Genomic DNA, 20,929 nt, shown 5'->3' on the forward strand with positions numbered 1-20,929 from the left:
AGAATGATTCAGAACGTTCTGCGATCCTAAACCACTCTTGTAACGCCGATACCTGCAAAACTATCGTTAGTTAAACAGATAAAAGAGTTAAGAAACGCGTATCTTGCACCGTCGAGCACACGTCTCTGAAAGTAACCGATTTCCTGCCGTTTTACTGTTGTTTTGATGACCTTCTGCAAGCTAGAGAATGCCATCCCGCTTGAAAACTGCTACGCCCGTAACTGCTTCCAAATTAGAAGATTGCTTCGCCTGAAACGATCCTCCTCCGCTATGATGATATTCCACGTCCAAGGGAATACCATCGAAGATTTCTTCTCTTGAAACAAATCCTCATCCGTATTGACAATATTCTGCGTCCAAGGGAATACTATCGAAGATTATTTCTCTCGAAACAATCTCCATCCGCATTATGACCATCTTCCATGCCTAAGGGAATATGATCGAAGACATCTTCGCCCGAAATTACCTCCAGTTGTTTGTGACAACTCTCCGCAAGCTAGGGAACGCCGTCGAAGATACTTCACTAGAAGTCATCCTCATTTGATGCGATAATTTTCCTAAGGAAATTACCGAAGACCCACGCCTGTCGATCTTTAAAAGTTCGCCTGAACTTTGCTTTCGCTATGCATGTACGTCGACATTTCTGCTGCTTTGAACCTGTACATCGGTGCCTTTTGCAAATGAACCATTATGTCGGTGCCTTTTGCTAATGAACCATTATGTCGGTGCCTTTTTGCTAATGAGCCAATGCTTAGGCGCTTCAAGCTAAGTGAGACGATCTATCATCAGGTCGACCACTTTATGTAATCAAGCCGATTACTAAATCATGTCAAATTGCTTAGAGGGGCTAACTGGCGTACCAAGGAACCCAAAAATATGTTGCAAAAAGGTGAAACAACCTCATCAGGTGGCTGGGTGCTCTGGCGCCGCGGAAAAGCCATCGGCGCCACTTTATTAGTCTTAGCGCCAGGCGATGAGATTGGCGGCAGGCGCCAAGCCTAATTTTTGACGCCAATGCATAGGGCTTGGCGCCAGTACGGGGATTTCCTTAAATACCCCTTTCCTCTTCATTTTGCTGGCTGCTCGTCGCGAAACTATTCGAAAAAACCCGAAAGCTTCAATTGCTCGGTTCTTGCTCGTTTCTCAACCGAATTCACTCAAATTCGTTGCAAATTAAAGCTCTTTTCATCTATTTTCCCGATCTATGTAATTTTTCTTCAAAATCACATTGGTTTTTTATGAATTCTTTGCATGTTTATTCACGAATTTTATGTAAATTCGAAATTTATAATGCTCAATTTGCTTTGTTTGTCAAGTTTTATGCCATGAAATTGCTTGATTATGTTTGTATATTGCCTTGGGAGTAATTTGAGACTTGTTTGACTCAATTTGGTGAAGAAATGAGCAATTTGCCATTGTTGGACCTCCTAAGGTCGTGAAAAACAATGTGACTCGTTCTTGATGTTTTCGCTAGCAATTCTTGTCTAATTTGTCACAATAATTACTATAGTATTGCAAGAAATTGTTTGATTGCTTGAAAAATGCCGTTATGCTCAATTTGGATTTGTGCTCTGTTTTAGTACTACGTACTATGTTTTTGCGAACATAGTATCATGCGGCTAGGCGAGCCTTAGATACTGTCACTAGTAGAAAAAAATGCTATTTGTAACTGGCGAAATTAGCTTTTTGTAACTGGCATTGTTGGTTGCGAATGCCACCGTTACAACTAGTGAAAATTATTCGTAACCGGCTAATGTTAGTTACAAATAATGTACTATTTGTAACTGACTTAACCCAACGCCAGTTACAAATAGTCTATTTTCATGTTAGAAAGCATATTATTCATAACTAGCGTTAAGTTATGCAGGTTACAAATAGTGTATTTTTGTAACTGGCATAGCCTAACGCCAGTTATGAATAGTTTTAGTTTTTCTTTAAAAAAAATCTATTAGTAACTAGCAGTAGATTAAGCTAGTTACTAATAAATATTTTTTTTATAAATATTTGATTCAAATCCTACCGAACGACCCAACGTCAAATGGTTAAAACCTGTTACACCCTATTACAATTTAACAAACAAAACACGTACTCCAAATAATTTCACATAACTTGTATTCACCCCACTAATACGCTACATTTTTTTTTATTATGTGAAACAGTATAAAATATTAATTCACTTTTATGATAAATACAAAGATTATATATCCTAAACAATGTAAGGCTCAATTTAATTAAAATCTACATATATATCATCAGCTCTACATCAAGAAAATGATGTACTTATAAATTACAAGCATGTCTCTCACAAGGCCCAATATTGTCTCTCACATAACTCTGTCTGTTGTTCACATTGTTTTGTCTCTCCGTATCGGAAAATCAGAGCTGACCATTGCTCGGAAACTTACTAGAAAGCATGCACCACCTTGATCAACTAATATCTTGAACTCGAATTGACATGTCATGTCCTGAAAATAAAAATTTACAAAGTATATATAACTCAAATTAAAGTTCGGTAGTAAGCCATTGGAAAAAGGAGATCAACACTTACAGCTTCAACATCTAGAAGAGTTTCAGAAAATATATAGTGACACTAGCACACATCAAAATGTATTTTATTAGGGATTAGGCAAACATGCATGGTGGATATTTCTTTTGCAAATGGCATGAAGTACAGTCATATATAAAGAACTACCATACCAGGAAAGTTATTAAATTTTACATAAAATCAATGGCAGGAAACACAATTAAAGCACCCATACTTGCTATTCTAAATCTGATATTTGTACATGCATCTAGACTAAAAAATTCACATCATCTTCCAAGAACAAATAACAAGGTATCTATTTCTCAAACATCTAGACTAACTTGAAATACTTAATACTGTCCATCACTAGCTTTAGAATATGCAAAGAATACTTGAATACTCATTATCATTATCTTTCCATTTTTTTCTTCTTCTTATTGTAACAACTTAGCAAAGGCATCGTACCTAGCTTATAATCTATTAATCAACTTTTCCTCCACTATATCAAGTTTCTCTTGAACTTTGACATAAGTTTGTTTATAGCCTCTTCACCCATATGTTTTTAACACAAAATATGTGCACAAATCAGAGTAAAAAAACCACACAAAGTATAACAGTAGCAAGGATGAAATTTATATGAGCAAAATACTCTTAAAACACCTTAAACCGCACAGGAATATCCCAGCAAAAATCTCAACACAGCTCTAAGAAAAACCCTCTAAAAAAGAAGCATATACCAAATTGAACAAAAATTGACCAGTTTTCAGAAAACAATCCAGTTTAATAGCAGCCAAACTCAAAAAATTCTGAAATTTTACAGGAACAGAGTAGACAAAAAATAACCCAAATTCAAAAAAAGAATCACCTAAAAATCATCTGTTATGAAGGAGAACGAGCCCAGAGAAGTCAGACCTTCAAACTGACTCTAATCCAGCGAGATTCTACTGAATTTACAAAAAGGTATGAATAGATCTTACCTTTGATGGGAGAATTTCAACAACGATTGAGGTAAATTTCATCCTCGCTACTTTAACACATGAGAAGGTGTAGCCGTGTAGGAGTACAAGTATGCACTTTAATAAAACAAACTAACGCTAATTTGGTGGGAAAATGTTTTCTATATAATGATTTAATAGTGATAAATTACCACATGTTAAATTAAGAGAAGACATACAACCGACAACGAGCATATAGTTATAACTTAACCCATTTTATATCAATAGGATACAAAGAGCAAATTATGTACCTGACTATAGTAAATTATACAAAGAGTAGTACAACATAGCAAATTATGTAAACATCCACCCTCTAAATTAATGAGTTGACCCTCCCTTTTTCAATAGAACCCCAAAATAACCAGATCAAGCTCATCATCAAATAACCCTTGCATATGTTCATCAATTAATGAGTTGACCTTGCATATGTTCATAAGACTTCTCCACTAAATCAAAGCAGTTATAACGAGGTTTCTCGACTCTATAAGCATGATGGCTTGGCATGCAACAAAAAGAAAGTAATTGGCTTGGCATGCAACAAAAAGAAGAGGTCACAATTACTTAACTTAAGACAAAAATTGTAATAAAAAATCCAAAAAATTCTACAATTAAATACGGAGTACATCAAATTATCACAATTACTTAAATTTAGACAAAAAGTGTAATCAAATTATTTGTACCTGAGTTGGAAAAACATTTCAAGCTTCATCAAAAAACTCACACCTCCTTACTCATCCTTGTAAACATGGTAAACACCATGACTACTCTAATACATCACTAGAACCACCATCAAAGAACACACAAAGCAATGAGCAACCAAATTTAATTATCACAGAAATTCAATCCCATAAATTATAACCAACACGCTCATGAACAAAAAGCAAAGAAAATAAAATGCCTAAAATCTATCACATAAATGAACTGAACATCAATTGCATAATAGTGGCAAAAAATTTACCCTGCCCCTCTTTCTTTATCTAATTAAAATTGTATATTTGACCACAGTAAGATTAATTTGGCGATATTCATTTTGATTGACAATGAAATAAATGTAATTCGAATAAATCAAGGGTAGTTTGATTGAAATTGCTGATATTCGATAGAATTAATTGCGCTAAAAAATCGATTGAATAATTTGCCCTAAAATTAGAACTTTGAAGTTTCTTTTAATCTACCTAAAATTCCAATCAAAATACTGAAAGTTGAGGAATATATGATTGAATTATAAGTACAATTTAATTGTATAATTCGAATAATGAATATATACTGCAATTATACTAACAAAATCGAATCAAATTCCTACAGAAGAGGAATAATTCGAAACTCACCTATTTAGTGCAGTGGTGGGGCTACGGTGCAGCAGTGCAGTGGTGGGGCTACGATGCAGCAGTGCAGTGGTGCTTCGGTGGGTGTGGCGGTGCGCCGGTGTGTCGGTGACTATGGGCGTGCGTCAGTGGGTGCGGCGGTGGGTTCGGCGATGCAAAGGCTGACGCTTCTTTCAGAATAAATTAAGTGAAAGTGAAATTAGCGTGGGTTACATTATTTCTCTTTCATAAAAAAATTAATTTGAGGGTAAAGTAATTCTAATATCTATTCCTAATTTTTTTAAAAAAAGAAAAAAAATAGAAATAGGGACTCTACCATTAATTAGTTGATTTTTTTATTAAAAAATAAATATAATTGTTGAGAATAATTTGCTAACCGTTTTGTATTTTTCGATTCTTATTCTAGTGTTTGTAGTAATGTTACTATGCTAACTTATCAACAACAAAAATTAATTCGAATTTTAGGGCTATTATTAAATTAAGAACCCTAATTCGAAATATTACATACCTTAAAATCTTGATATAGAACCACTAAAGCTTAACCCAAATTCGAAAAATCAAAATCATACTGAATGGAGTGAAGGAGAAACTGTAGGAGGAAGAAGGAGTTTTTACCAGTAGCGCAAGAAGTTGGAGCGAAAATAAAAAGTTTGAATCTGTTGTTTGTTTTCAGTGAGAAATTGTTTTTGGCCTCTAACTTAAATAAAAAAATAAATAAATGAAATTAAATAAAATTAATAGGAAGTAGTAACTTAATATTTGTAACTGGCGTTTGTAAGATAGTTACAAGCTTTTAATATTTGTAACTGACGTTTGTACGCTAGTTACAAACGCTTTGGTCAAAGTTTCTTTGACTTAATATTTGTAACTGGCATTTAATTAGTCAGTTACTGATAAAACTTCAAACAATGATAAACCACATATTAGTAACTAACATTTACTACGCCGGTTACTGATGTCATGAAATTTGTAACTGGCATTATCTTAGTCAGTTACTATTAATGCTTTCGTAACTGACATAACATACGCCAGTTACTAATAGGACGTTACAAATAGCATTTTTTCTACTAGTGTATAAAACCTTAATTTATGATGATTTTGCACAATGAAGCATGGCTAGACAGCGAGGCTCGGGTTCACGGTCCCGAAATACTCGACGGGAGCATGAGCCCGTAGAGGATGACGCCACACCTTCCACTTCGCTTGGTCAACTTTCCGAGTGGGATGAGCGGACCCTGTTCTTCGCCCCCTTCCACCACATTTCTGAGACGGGGCATCACGGTCAGGAGGACACGCTATCACGGTTCCGGCTGTGATGGTTTGGGCGATTTGTATAAGATGTACATTGCCAGGGATCGTGAGACGAGACTCCTATGGGAGTCTTGTGGACTGTCTACTTTATTCGAGACCTCTAAGGCTATGGTTGCCTCCAGCGGGGGTCATCATGTAGTGCGCGCTTTGGTGGAGTTCTTTTGGGACACTACCAACACTTTCCATTTCCCCTGGGGCGAGATAATGGTCACCCCTACGGACTTCAGTCTCATCACAGGACTGGAGTTCACCTATGTGCCACTGTCGTTCGACAGTAGAATCGACGTCTTTTCTTCGGAGGTCGAGGAGCTGTTGGGGCCGATCGCTATTCGGGCCCGAGCTGAGGTCGAGACGACTCAGTTTAGCGCTAGAGGAATTCGCCGCTTGACGCTAGCAGCGGCTCTTGATGACGATGCGACCACCCGAGAGCAGTGTGTGCGCATCTTTGCGCTGATGTTATTGCTAGGGACATTCTCCCCTGACAAAGGTAGTAGGGCGTTGCTTTACTATCTTCCTGCTGTCCGTGATCTTCATCGGTTCGGGACTTACGACTAGGCCAGCTTGGCCTATGCTGACTTTGTTCGTGCGTTAAGGGACTCGTGGCGACACCGGTCCTTTGGGACGAACATCGCTTTGTTTGCCTTTTGGAAGGCCGTAGAGGTAAACAATATTCCCTATAAAAATTTAGCTCTACATTTTAGCTAGCATTTACTTACAATTTTAACTCCTTGTAAATCTGGTTCTACGAGTACTACCCTTCTGCTGCGCCGGCGAGACCATCGCTGCGCGGATTTCCAGTGAGCGCCTCTTAGGGCAGTCGCCATGTGGATACGTCTACTACACATGTCCGGAACTGGATCATTACGGTACGACTTTTATTATTTATTTGCTTTTCCGCGATGCTTTAGGTATACTCTCGCCTGATTAATGTTCTTTGTAGGGGCCTGAGGTGGTGTATCGGCCGTGGGGCGGTTGGACAGTCCCTGGGTTAGCCGCACAGTATTCTGCTAAGCGTCACTATTTCCTGGGGACTTATGGAGCAACTGTATACTTAGGAGAGAGGGTTGTTAGACAACATTCCTCTGATGTCTTTGTCGTTCCTGCTGCTCCACCACGTCATATGTTCGACGACGCGCGGTTGTCGAGCATTTTGAGGGAGATGGTACCCCTTGGCGCTCCTATGTGATCCCTGGGCAGTGCTATGCTGAGGAGCTACTACCGTTGTTAGCTCCAGCCCTCGTACCGGCCGAGGATGTGAGGGTAAGATTTTTTCAGCTTTTACTTTCCATGAAGTAGCCCCCAAGTAATGTTTTACTGACTTTTGTTTTATCAGGACGGTGCTGCTGAGATCGTGCCAGCCCGTATGTCCATCCACTACCAGGGGATGTACGGGCCGATTGAGGAGATGATTTCTCCTGCTCCCGAGGGCGAGCGCTTCGTAGAGCGGTCGATTCCTCTCCACCAGACTCGAGTAAGCCTAGTTATTCACAATTTTTGTCCATATATCATGCATGTTTACTGACTTATTTTTGTGACAAATTTCGCGCGAGGTGGTTTCGGCGATGGCACGATGTATAGATGCCTTCCGGAGCCAGCTCGTCCGGATGAGGAATGCGGCCACTTGCCGTCGGTATGACGTCATCCGAGAGGTAGTCTTTCTTTTATATATTTTTTGCATTACCGCTTTAATTTTGCCTTGTTTATGGTTTAATTCTTTTTGCAGGGCCAGCCTATTGCTTCTCACACCCGTACGAGACCTGAGGGGCGGAGGGATTCGGCGAGGTCCAGCTCGAGACGTCGTCGTACTTCATCAGGTGGCAGAGGTGGTCGCTCTGAGGCTGCTCGCGCAGAGGGCTCAAGATCTTCTTCTGAGGGTGCTCATGCTGCACCGGTAGGAGTGGCTACCTCGGCCTTCAGAGGTGGTGGGATGTACGAGGTAGGCTTGTCATCGCAGCACCCTCCGCAGTCTCAGCCTCAGGTTGATCCTGGGTGGAGTGGACCTACATTGAGCTTTCCTCCTCCTGCGGAGACTGGAGCTGGAGCTGGAGCTGGTGGAGAGGTGACTCCTCGTACGGCGCAATTTTATGATATGATGGGCATACGTCCTCCGGCGCTGTAGTTTGTTCCTGTGTATATTTTATTTTGACTTTTTATGGAACCTTGCCTTAGACTCATTATTTATAGACACATTTTGTATATTTATGCTATTATGAGCTATTTTATTTGCTATTATTATGTGCATGTATGTGTGTGCAAGAGAATTGTGACATACAATTTTGCGCAAAAATTCCGTCATTTTTATTATTGATGGAGGGTATCCGACTCTCTCCCCCAAAAGAAAAAATAAAAAGGAAAAAATCAATTAATGTCGGGTGTTTGGAATTTAAATAAAGTCCAAAAAAGAATAATATAATTAAAAATAATAGCTATTTTAATTAATTAAGAAAAAGGATAAATAAAAAAAATGTTTAGGAAAGATAAACGGAGCCATAAAGTCATTAGCCGACTCGAGTTTAGGATTAAAGACGCAAGTTAAGCACGTGCGCCTGATGTGGCAACTTGGCGCCATCTGGCGCCACAATATGGCGCGTGGCGCCAGGCGCTACACTTAGCGTGTGGCGCCAAGCGTTGGCGGCTGGCGCCAATTACGGGATTTTGACGCTGATGCCGTATTTCATTCTGATTAAAACTTCTCGCAATTTGTGTATAAATAGCCCCCTGCCCAGTCGATTCTTCTCATAATTCCAGCGAATAAAATAATTCTTTGCTTTAGAAAAAATAATAACCATGTCTTTAAACACCAAAACCTTCACCCAATATACTCATGAATGGTGTCGATCTCTTAATGCTAGGGAGAGAAAAGAATTAGATTTATTTCACTTGGGGGGAATTTATGGCATCAAAGGGGTAGATCTTGACTTAGATTTCATACATACCGCTCTAGAATTTTAAAATATTGATACTCATTGCTTTAGAATAGGGTATGATGAGATTAGCCCTTTGCCAGAGGAATTTGGTGCTATCTTAGGCTTCCCTGCGATAGATCTCATAGTAATCCCAAGAGTAGATGCATATTATTATAAGGATTTTGAGCGCTTCTTTAATTTAAAAGAAAGGGATTTATCAAAAATAGTAGATGGCTACATAGTTAATTTGAAAGAATTTGCACGCCATTATTTTGATAAACCTCTTTCTGAATCTTTTCATATATATAGAAGAAGGGCTTTCTTATTTTGCATGCTTAATCAATTTTTCCTTAGTAGTGGTAAAAATAATGAAGGTCAATCAATTATAACCACTATTTTAGAACAAATTGAATCAGGGAGAAATCGAATGCCATTGATAGTTGGAGAGACTATAATTAGTCTTGATGAACTGAAAAGGGACCCAAAAGCACCTTTTCGCGGCTCTCCAATTTTATTACAGGTAGAAAAATAATATTTTTAATTTCAGAAATCAAAAAATATATTTTTGTATTGTAATAATAATTTAGTTGCATTGCAAATTATTTTTTTACAGATGTGGCTAATGGAAAGGCTAGGACTAATTAGCCCTCCGGACGATATTGAGAAGTATACTCCCAATTGCTTCGTGAGAAGGAAGAAACGCATCCCTAAAATTGGGCGCCATGGGTGGAGAAAAGTCTTCGAATCTCGTTATTTTGCTATCAAGTGGGTCGTCCCATGGTGGAAAATAGAAAGGATGGTTGGCGTTAACAAGCAACCTTTCTGCCGCCTTCCAAGCTTGTCTCGTGTGACTTATTATTACCCCTACAGGGTAAAAAGACGATACGGCTTGCTTCAGAATATTCCTTCCGGGAATCTTCGTCCTCCCTATGAGTACCCTGTTTCTCAAGAAGTAGACAGATTTGATGCTTACTGGAGTGCTAGACCTTTGTGGGAAGTGATTACCCAAAAGGTTCCTCCTTCGTTGCCCAATGATGTAAAGAAGTGGTTGCTGAAGAAGTCTTCGAAGGATCAGGGTAGAACTGATGTGAAGAATCGTCTAGGTGACAGGGTGATTCCTGCCAAGGAATTCTTAGGTGCAAGAATTGAATTCAAAACACCTGCAATGCTTAGGAAGAAAGGTGCTACCAAGGAGTGCTACATGTTTTGCAGTGAGTTTAGCGTATGATTGCGCTTCGACCCACTTTGTGAAGTAATCAATTGCCACTTTCCAATCTCATTACTCTTTGTGCATCCTTCTTTCCTACACATAGGAGAGCTCGACCCTTAGGTACCCTTTTATGTAGCTCGTTGTCTATGAGTACATATTGGGAAGCCAAAAGCCTTAATGCTCGTTTTGCTCTTTTGTCAGCATGAGGAGGGTATTCTCCATTGGTGACATAATTGAGTATGTCCGTGTACCACGGTTCTTCTTCTTCTTCTTCTTCTTCTTCTTCTTCTTCTTCTTCTTCTTCTTCTTCTTCTTCTTCTTCTTCTTCTTCTTCTTCTTCTTCTTCTTCTTCTTCTTCGCCTTGGACTACTTCATCATCTTCTTTAGCTTGGATGTATGTTGGTTTGTGTCTTTTTTCTATAGTTAAAGGCATTTGCTCGATTTCCGTGGGAATCCTAACCATTGAGGCTAGTCTTGCCAAAGCATCAGCGAATTGGTTTTCCTCTCTAGGTAGATATGTGTATTCTACCTTCTCTAACTGATCGGTAAGAGTTTCCAGATAGGTTTGGTAAGGGGCTAGACTTTCGCTCCTTACTTTCCACCTCTTAGATATCTGATTGATGATCAAAGAAGATTCTCCGAATATCCTTAACTTCTTTACTCCCAATGCCAAAGCTGTTTCAAGGCCTACCACGCATGCTTCATATTCAGCAGCATTGTTGGTCAAGCTTTATGGAGATTGGAACATGCTCCTCTTTAGGTGATACTAGTAACACTCCAACGCCACATCCCTTTTGGTTTGAGGCTCCGTCGAAGTATAAGGTCCAAGTATCATCTTCAGTGACCATTAAATCTTCATCTGGAAATTCATTGTCTTGTATTGGTGTCGAGTCTTCTATTGGAAAATCTGCTAGAAAATCTGACACCACGGATCCTTTGATAACTTTTTGTGGCATGAACCTTACATCAAATTGGGCTAGATTGACTATCCATCTTGATATGCGTCCATTGAGTGTGGATTTCTCGAATAGATACTTGAGTGGATCTAATCGGGAGACTACGAAGACGGTATGCACCAGCATGTAATGTCTTAACTTAGTTGTGGCCCACACCAAGGCGAGGCACAACTTCTCGAGTGGTGTATAGCGTGCTTCGTATTCGAGCATCTTCTTGCTTAGGTAGTAAATTGCGTTGTCTTTGCCTTCTACTTCTTGTGCTAGCATAGCTCCCATTGTCTCTTTGGTAACCGTCAAATACAACCTAAGAGGTATTCCGGGGAGTGCTAGTGCTAATACGGGAGGATTTGCGAAATAGGCTTTGATCTTTTCAAAGGCTTTTTGACACTCTTCATCCCATATCACTGGTACATTTTTCTTGAGCTTCTTGAAGATTGGTTCACATATTGTCGTCAGTTTTGATATGAACCTACTTATGTATTGCAACCGGCCAATAAATCCTCGGATCTGTTTCTCAGTATTGGGCGGTGGCATTGACATGATTGCTTTGATCTTGGTTAGGTCTACCTCTATTCCTCTAGAGCTTATGACGTAACCCAAAAGCTTGCCTGAGGTGACTCCAAAAGCACACTTAGGTGGATTCAACCTCATATTATATTTTCTTAGCCTTTCGAAAAATTTCCTTAAGGCTACTTGATGGCCTGGACGGTCTTTTGATTTTACAATCATGTCGTCGACATATACTTCGACTTCTTTATGCATCATGTCATGGAGTAAAGCAGTTGCTGCACGTTGGTAAGTAGCACCCGCGTTTTTTAACCCGAATGGAATTACCGTGTAGCATTAAGTGCCCCATGGTGTTATAAAAGTTGTTTTCTCCATGTCTTCTTCTGCCATGAGGATCTGGTTGTAACCTGCGTACCCATCCATAAACGAGAGAAGCGCGTGATTTTCCGTGTTATCTACCAGAATATCGATGTGTGGCAAAGGGAAGTCGTCCTTTGGACTTGCCTTATTTAGATCTCGATAGTCGACACACATTCTTACCCTTCCGTCTTTTTTTGGAACTGGGACGACGTTGGTGACCCATTCGGGGTATTTGGATACCTTGAGGAAACCTGCAGTTATTTGTTTTTGAACTTCTTCTTTTATTTTAAGAGCTACGTCAGGTTTCATTCGACGTAACTTTTGTTTTACATGTTTCATTCCTGGAATTAGTGGTAAAGTGTGTTGAGCTATTTCTCTATTAATGCCTGGCATATCTTCATATGACCAAGCAAATACATCGATGAATTCTTTAAGTAAGTTAATTAAATCGGTTCTTTCTTGTTTATTCATTGTTAATCCGATTTTAACTCCTCTTTTATGAGTTGAATCATTTGAGATATCAACTGTTTCAGTTTCTTCAATTACCATTTTTTTCTTTTCGAGTGTTTCCATTGCTTTAATAATTTCTTTGTCTTTTTCATTGTTAGTTAAGCAATGCTCGTCATCTTGGGTTAGAGAAGAACACGAGAAGTAAGGAGAATGAGAAATATCATTATACTCTGAGATCATTACATCAAAGAGTGATATGTCCTCAGGGACTGGATCACTAACTATCCTAGGAGAAGAAATAGGAGGGGGAGGTGTTACTACTAAAGACTTAGAAGACTCTAAAGGGAAAGACTCTAACTCAGACTCAGACTCAGACGACTCTTCAAACATCGGTCCTTACCCTGTCGTGATGGATATCTTCCTTCCGCTTGGAGTAGTCACCTTGATAGTCTTGCGCCACCCTTGTAGTGATCCTTCAGCTGGAGTAATTAGCTTCGAGGGATCGAAGCTTTCGCTTTGTAGGACTGTTTGAATGAGCGAGGAGTACGTTATCCTCTTTAAAGTTGGTTTATTCTTTTCTCGCCCGAACAGTAATCCCATGACGTTAAAGTCAAAGCATGGGGGTACTTTCTCCTTGTAGGCAGGAGTTGGGATTTTCTCGGTGAAGTAGCAATCCCAGAAAATCTCGAATCCCGGTTGTCGTATGCCGTTTACGCCAAATGGCTCGGGAAATTCATGGCATGGATAGTCCTCTCCTTCTTTTATAAACTGACCATTAAGCGTAAGAGGATATTGATCCATTGGGATTGCTTTCTTTTGAATGCGAGCGTCCCTACATGCTTTTGACTTTTCCTAGGCTCGCTTAAGATCCTTCCGAGTCGGTTCGAAACCAAGTCCGAAAGTGTCTAACTTAGGGAGGCCAGGTGACTCCAGTGGTTTTGCCATTCCTTTATTCTTTCCTAAGGTCATCCCAGGAAAGTGTCCTTGTTTCTTCAGCATGGCATTGATAATCATGTTGGAATGGAGGTCATGGCAAAGAGGGGTCCTTTTATCCTCCTGGATTAAAGAGACTTCTTCTTTAAAGCCCTATAAATCTTCATCATCTTCGTCGTGCTCTATATTAATGATTGGATTCTCTATGAATTTAATCCTCATAGGCGAAGCATCGATAGTGATTGGAATTCCCCCAACTATAGCTTTTACTTGTTGGTGGAGAGATGAAGGGACGACCTTTAGATCATGAAGCCAAGGGCGTCCCAACAACAAGTTGAACGAAGCTTTAATATCTACTACTTGGAAAGTAGTAGCATGTTCTATTGCTCCTGCCGTTACATTTAGGGTGATCTTGCCAAGAGCTTGACGACGAGTATTGTCGTAGGCCCTTATTCCTTGTGTAGACGGAGTTAAATCTTCGTCCCTTATGCCGAGCATCCTCGCAGTTCTAAGTGGACATACGTTGATCGCCGATCCATTGTCTACAAGAGTCATAGGAACATTCATCCTCTTGCAAACTACTGTGAGGTTTAATGCCTTGTAATGTTTGTCACCTTCTGGGGGTAAATCTTTGTCAGAAAAGGTGATCAAATTAATCAGAATAGGAAGGTCACTTGTGAGGAAGTTGGCTAGTCCCTAAGAAGTAGTGTCAGAATCTATCCCGATTTTGTCCAAGGCATTCAATACAGCCAACCTATGTTCTCGAGATGTTGCCAGAAGTTTCCATACATTCATCTCAACCTTTGTCTTCTTAAACTGCTTAACAATATCATTGTCTTCAATGATAGGTATGGGAACTTGTTGTGTGGTTGGCATAGGTTGTGTTGAAACGGGAGGTTGCATTCTCCCAGATCTTGTGAGGACGTCTATCGATTAGTCTTCTTTAGCTCAAATGTCATCTGTGGTGTATGACACAGAAGTTGAAGGTCCTACTATGTCCTTTAGATAGACATCTTCTTCATCACTGTCCCAAACTTCATTGATGGTCGCATCCTCTTCTTGTTGAACTTTGACTAGTTTCTTTTCATCAATCATTTTCTGAACCAAATCCTTGAATTTGAAACAGTTTTCTATAGTGTGACCCCCTGATTGATGATATTGACAGTAATATCTATCCGTCCTTTTCAATGATTCGAATGGTCTCGGTTCGAGAGGTTTGATCTCGCCACTCTCGGAGAGCATTTCGAACATTTGTGTATATGGGATCCCAATTGGAGTGTAGATTCTATTGCTCTTCTTGGGTTTTTCAGTGACTTGTAAGGGAAAGCGCTTTGCCTCATAAGTCATTCTCACTGGTGTGAATTCTCTTTTAGGTTCATATTTCGGAAGTGGAAACTCATCATATTTCTTATGGAGTTCGTTCATAGCTTTGAGAGCTTCATGTAGTAGTTGCAATACCTCCTTCATAAACAGTGTGAGCAATTGTATATCTTCTTTACTTGCTGGTTCTGGAAGATTATCCTTAACATCGAAAAATATTTCCTCTTCTTTTTCTATGGCACGGATTTCATTGATAGGTCTAATGAGAGATGAGGGATCAACCTCTTTTTCCTCATCAGAGATAGCCAGGGTATGAGCGAGAGGTTCATTGTCAATGCTTGGCTTTTTACTGGCAGGGGGCAACGGCAGTTTGTTATTGTCAATCAAGTCTTGGATATCTTCCTTGAGCTTCCAACAGTTTTCAGTGAGATGGCCCCTACCTTGGTGATACTTGCAGTGTGCATTGGGGTTCCAGTTAGCCGACCTCTTCACAACTGGTGGGTCCCCAAATGGTCCAATAGGAGTTATAAGACCTTTTGCATTTAATCGATTAAATGTGGTGTCATAACTCATGCCAATAGGAGTGAAGTTCCTCCTAAATGGTTTTTTCTGTCCTTGATTGTTCATAGAAAGGACTTCTCCTAAATTAAAAGTGCTAACGTTGTTTGAGTGGACGATTTTGGAAGAAGAAGGATTGTCGTTCTTCTTTCCTTTCCAGCCACTGTTGGAGTTACTATTGGCTGCTTTTAACTTAGCCAAGTCGTCTTCAATATTTATCCCAATATCATAAATGGCCTTGAAGGTATGGAGATTATTTTGGTATTTGAGATTCTTTGAACATTTTTCTTGAAGTTTTTTGATGAATAGCCTCACAGATTCTTTTTCACTTGGCACTTCAATCATCTTGGCTGAGGTTTCCCTCCATTTGTTAAAGAAAGAGGTAAAGCCTTCATTCTCTTTCTGCTTGAGGATTTCAAGTTCCCTATGGTCAGTCTCGACTTGAATGTTGCACTTGTATCCATCAACGAAAGCGTTTGCTATGGACTCCCAGGTGGAGGTCTGTTCTTTCTCGAGAGAAACGAACCATTGTTAGCAAACGGTCTCGAGAGATAGTAAGAACAGAGAAGGGAAGACCTTCTTATCAATACCCTTGATACTCATGATTGTTTCAAATGCTCTTAGATGAAAGTAAGGGTTGTCAGTTGCTCTGAATTTTGGGATGTCGTTGGCGTTGAACTTCTGCGGAAGAAGTTCTTTGTCCACCGAAACCCCTTTGATGTAAGCTCTTGAAACTTGTAATCGCTAGACAACTTGCTTAGACTCTCTTGCATGAGGTCCATCGGTTGTTGCTTCACGGGATCATCGATCTTTAGTGCGAGAAGCTTCAGTGTCTCAGTCACGGTAGCTAGTTGGTTCTTAAGATCATTGACTTCTTCTTGTGTTGCCATTATAGTCTTAGCTTTCCTCTTAAGAGCTATGGGTTTTTCGAAAAGTTGGACTTGTACGAAGAGGTTGTCTTTGATTAACCGTCCTTCTTTTCTTGACCACGCACTGTAAATTAAACCATTTTGCGTTTTAATTACTTGACTTGAATCAACTTGACTTTACGGTTTATTTTAAGGAAGAAAAGGGTGTGCATATTTTTTGGCAAAATTAATGTACATATTTTTAGGGAACTAAGTATAGTTTTTTTATTGGAGGATTAATATCCGACTTACCCCCCCTAAAAAAATGACGGAAAAAACGCGCACACAAGACTCTCTTAAACATGGTCAAAGTATGTGTATTGGTGTGTGCGTTGAGTGTAAGTGACATGCTTGGACTCTTGTGTAAGACCATGGGACTTAGTGCCTAAACTCGATCATCGACTCAAATAAGTACTATTGACAGCAAAATTTAACCTAATTAATTAGCAAACTGATTAATCAGACTCTAAGTGATGACCCGACCAATAATCCGAACTGTCGGCCAAACGACAGGACTGGCGTCACATCGTAGAGCTTGGCGCCAGACGACAGAGCTGTCGTCAGGCGCTACACTCCATAATGTGGCGCTACAGCTCAGACCTTGGCGCCAATATTGGAGCTTCGATCTGGGACTGTTTTTGGTGTTATTAGTCAATTGGGGTATGCCTAAAGTCGTACTAGGTCAATTCCGATTAAAATATTAGACTTTAATAACTCTAATTAATTAATTAATTAATCAATTAGGCAAAGTTCTTTAAGCCATTAATTTATTTAGTCTCAACACAAGTCAACAAACGGTTAAGAGAAACATAGAATATATATGCACAACAAATAATGCACAATTAGTCAAGTAGGCACAGTATGATGCAATGAGTTCGCAACCTAACCATGACTCTAGTTCTCTAAAGTTCGGGATATGGTTTAGTCAAAGAGGGTCCATGGTTAATTGTCCGGATGCACCGCGCGGAAGCCTAACCGTGAAGGGTTGGCGCGAGTGGATGGGACACCGCGAGCTTTAGAAAAAACTCGCTTCCATGGTTTGGTGAATTCAACATCTTGGATGTACCCTTTGTTGCACGGAGCGTTCAATCGGGTAGATGGAGCATGAATTCCCAGAGGGTTATGTCCATATGTAGAACACATATGGGTTTCAGAAAAGTGAGAAAAAAAATCAATCAGGAAGTAGGATCGAGCAAACAATACGAAAAACTGGTCGAAATTAGAACGCATATTTCTGGTTCGGTAATGGGGGAAATTGGCGCCAGCAAACAGAGACTGGCGCCAGCTTTTAAGTGTAGCGCCTGGCGCCAATACTAGCGTCTGGCGCTACAACTAAAATACTGGCGCCAAGCTGTGGCCCCTGACGTTACTTCCCACATGCCTCAGCAGCTTTCTGTGCTCGATAAAAATTTTCAGTTTCAAGCGGTGTTATTTCAGTCCTAGTTGTGAAAGATATTTCTCAAATTTCCTACGTGTAAAATCCTATGTTTTTAACTCATTACGGATGGTCTTTAATCCCATCCCCAGTGGAGTCGCCAAAAACTGTAGGGATTAATTCAAGCTTTAATCCCACTAGCTTGAACCCCACTGTGATCATACACTAAAGTACGGTGGCATCCAAAAGGGAAGAAAATAGAGTAAAAGAGTCGCCAACAAGTTTTAGGAACTTGTAAACCGTTCACGAGGTGAAGGTTACACCCCTTAACGATCCAAGAGATCGTCAACTCCATAAGGTCTAGAACCAAATAAGGGTTCGGAATGAAGGTACAAATCCAACCTAAAAGAGATTGAACCTGCCCTAATAATAGGCCTCTACTTTATTCTGATCGTATTCATGTGCGCTTTCTGACTAACATGCAATCATTAGGATTAGCCCTAAACCTGTTTATCTATGTTGGTTGAATATTAATGCACAAATAAACTATTATTGGCGATCACTTGAATTATAATCATAATTAACCCTAACAAGATTATTTAATATCTTATTAAGCGTGATTACAAGTACAAAATTCCCTTTAAACATGCATAAAAGCCGTGATCAAGCAATAACAATGAAAATCAAGAAACACAATAATAATCAATCATTATAATAATCATAATAATTATAGCAATAATATCATTATAAATAAAATAATCATCATCAAAATAATAATAATAATAATCATAAAAATAATCATGGTAATCATGTTCATGTTAATATTAAAGCATAATAATAATAGCAAGATCCAAGGCATGATACTAACAAGATTAATAACAAACCCTAGAATGTCACTAAGCAATAAAAATCAAGTCTTTAGCCCTAACATGATACTAACAATCATAAATATTAGGAAGAACATAGGAAGCATCGCAGAAAATAAATAAGCATATTTGATATTATAACTTTTCCCCTGAACATGATACTAGGAATATCATAATAACAATATAAACATGATTTCTACATCATAATATCAATAAAACCATTAAAACACTTACTTTGATGCCTCGTACCTCTTTCTAATAACAAAATACACACGTTAGTAACTTCAAGGAAAATAATAAACAAACAATTAAATTAAATAATTGTAAAAAGCAAAGTTTAGAAGAAAGAATTGAGGAAAGAGAGAGAGATTAGAAAACTGATTGTAGATGAATGATCGTGAGAATTGGTGAATGAAAACGGAGTTTTTAATACGTTATTTATAGAGAAAATCAGCCAAAAAGATAAAATTAACAAAACAGAGTCTGACGCACAAAAAATAGAGCTGGCGCAAACCCTGGCTAACTGGCGTCAGGCACCAACACTAGCGCCAGACGCCAATGGTTAGCGCCAGGCGCCAGGCCTGGTTCTAGGCGCCAAAGCCTGGGGTCAGGCGCCAAAGCCTGGGGTCAGGCGCCAAGCCTAATTTTAACGTATTTTCGAAAATCAGATAAGTTTGCCGTACTGGAGGATAAAATCATATAATTTCCTTGAAAATGCTATTTGATTTTGATTAAAACTCTGAAAAGTCAACAAAAGTCAATTTATCAATACTAATTGGATTAGGAATGAAAAGAACCTTCTAGAAGAATCTAGAAGACTAAAACCATTCCTAATTGCATTAGGAATGATAAATCATATTAGGCCCTCCCCTAGATTATTGGGCCATATATAAAGCTTAAACCGGGACATGTTTAGTAAATTGGCCATAACTTCCTCAATATTCATCGGAATTGGGCTTAAATATATCGTTGGAAATGTCTTTGCAAGCCCCATCCAACTACACTACTATTGGACCCATATCATGAACCAACCAAACTGGATTGGCTGTTTTCTTAAAATAAGTTTTCAAAAACAGAGAGAAGAGAAAAGAATTAAAAACTATCCGCAACACTAGACTTTCCACACTTTCGCTTCATTCGATTATGATTCGACGTGAAAGGTACTCATCACTGGGTTTGGTTTCGGGGAGACACAAATGAGTGTCTACACTAATGTATAGGTCTATAGGAATGTAATATTCTATTATTCATACTAAGTAATTAATTTGTATTAGTGGAGTCATAAGAGTAGTTGGATTTAGTGGACTAATATTAGGCATGATCATGGGATCATGTTACTATATATATTTTTGGTCGATTTAATTTTTAAATTGAGAAAAAATATTAAATTAGTAGAAAATACAATGGACGATGTATTTTGCATCCAAATATAAATAAATTGATTTAGAGATAGTCAAAGGCGATAAAGTAGTATAATCCATATTCGAAAATCAGTAGTGAATTTTACTTCATAGTTTGGTGTAATACGTTATTGTAAGTTCTAGACTTCTAATTAGACAGTTACACACATTGACATCAACTCTTAAGTGACTAGAAGTATTAACCCAAACTTTGTTAAGTACGGAGTAGATATTACGAGGTTATTGAAATACATACATATCGTTTATCAACTATCCTCATAAAAAGTAATAATCAAGTAATCAACTAGACTTCAACAACAACGAAAGAACTTGATCTGTACAGTTTTACTCATGGGCTGCTTACGTACGTAGAACTATGAAAGAGATCAACTAAGCCCCCTCAGGTTGAATTTAGTTGTTAGCAAAGACTTTTTTGTTAACATAACAGACGTGGGTTTTACTCGTTACCAATCTTCAAAATCGAGAAACTCTTTTATTAATATATGGTGTTTTTAATCCCTTCCTTATAATCCCTACCTTATAAAAAGTAGAAGATAACTCTTAGAAATATGGTGCTACCAATTATACACTAAAAAAATGTATAAAAATTTGTATTTACTTTTTTACCCTCATTAATATATTTACTTTCATTAATATATTGTGTTTTTAATCATTAAACATATCATCAATTAATACAAAATTAACTTGTAATTTTTTTTTCTTAATAAGAAAATTCTAATGTTTTATACTTCATATGTTATTATTATTATTTTTAACAAAAAAAGTGTATGTACGAAGAGACTGTTTATTATCAAGAGACTGTTTATTTTAATATTATAAGATTGTATGTACGAAGAGACTGTTTATTTTAATATTTTAAAATTGTATGTACGAAGAGACTGTTTATTATCAAGAGACTGTTTTATAATTCATATGTTATTATTACTACCTCCGGTCCAATTTAGTTGCAACTATTTCCCTTTTGGGACGGTCCACATTACTTGCAATTTTCCCATTTCTTTCCT

At 38.5% G+C, this 20,929-nt stretch overlaps 1 long non-coding RNA gene across 1 annotated transcript; it reads right to left on the reverse strand.

The window, feature by feature from the left end:
* Positions 1 to 2,089: 2,089 nt before the first annotated feature.
* Positions 2,090 to 5,087, reverse strand: LOC110733601. The gene is made up of 2 exons (XR_002513656.1): positions 4,848 to 5,087; positions 2,090 to 2,465 (listed from the first exon to the last, which is right to left on the reverse strand). It is a non-coding gene; the product is annotated as an uncharacterized LOC110733601 (long non-coding RNA).
* Between the last annotated feature and the right edge of the window lie 15,842 nt (positions 5,088 to 20,929).

Source organism: Chenopodium quinoa, unplaced genomic scaffold (assembly GCF_001683475.1).
Source record: "Chenopodium quinoa cultivar QQ74 unplaced genomic scaffold, ASM168347v1, whole genome shotgun sequence".
NCBI classification, from domain to species: domain Eukaryota; kingdom Viridiplantae; phylum Streptophyta; class Magnoliopsida; order Caryophyllales; family Amaranthaceae; genus Chenopodium; species Chenopodium quinoa.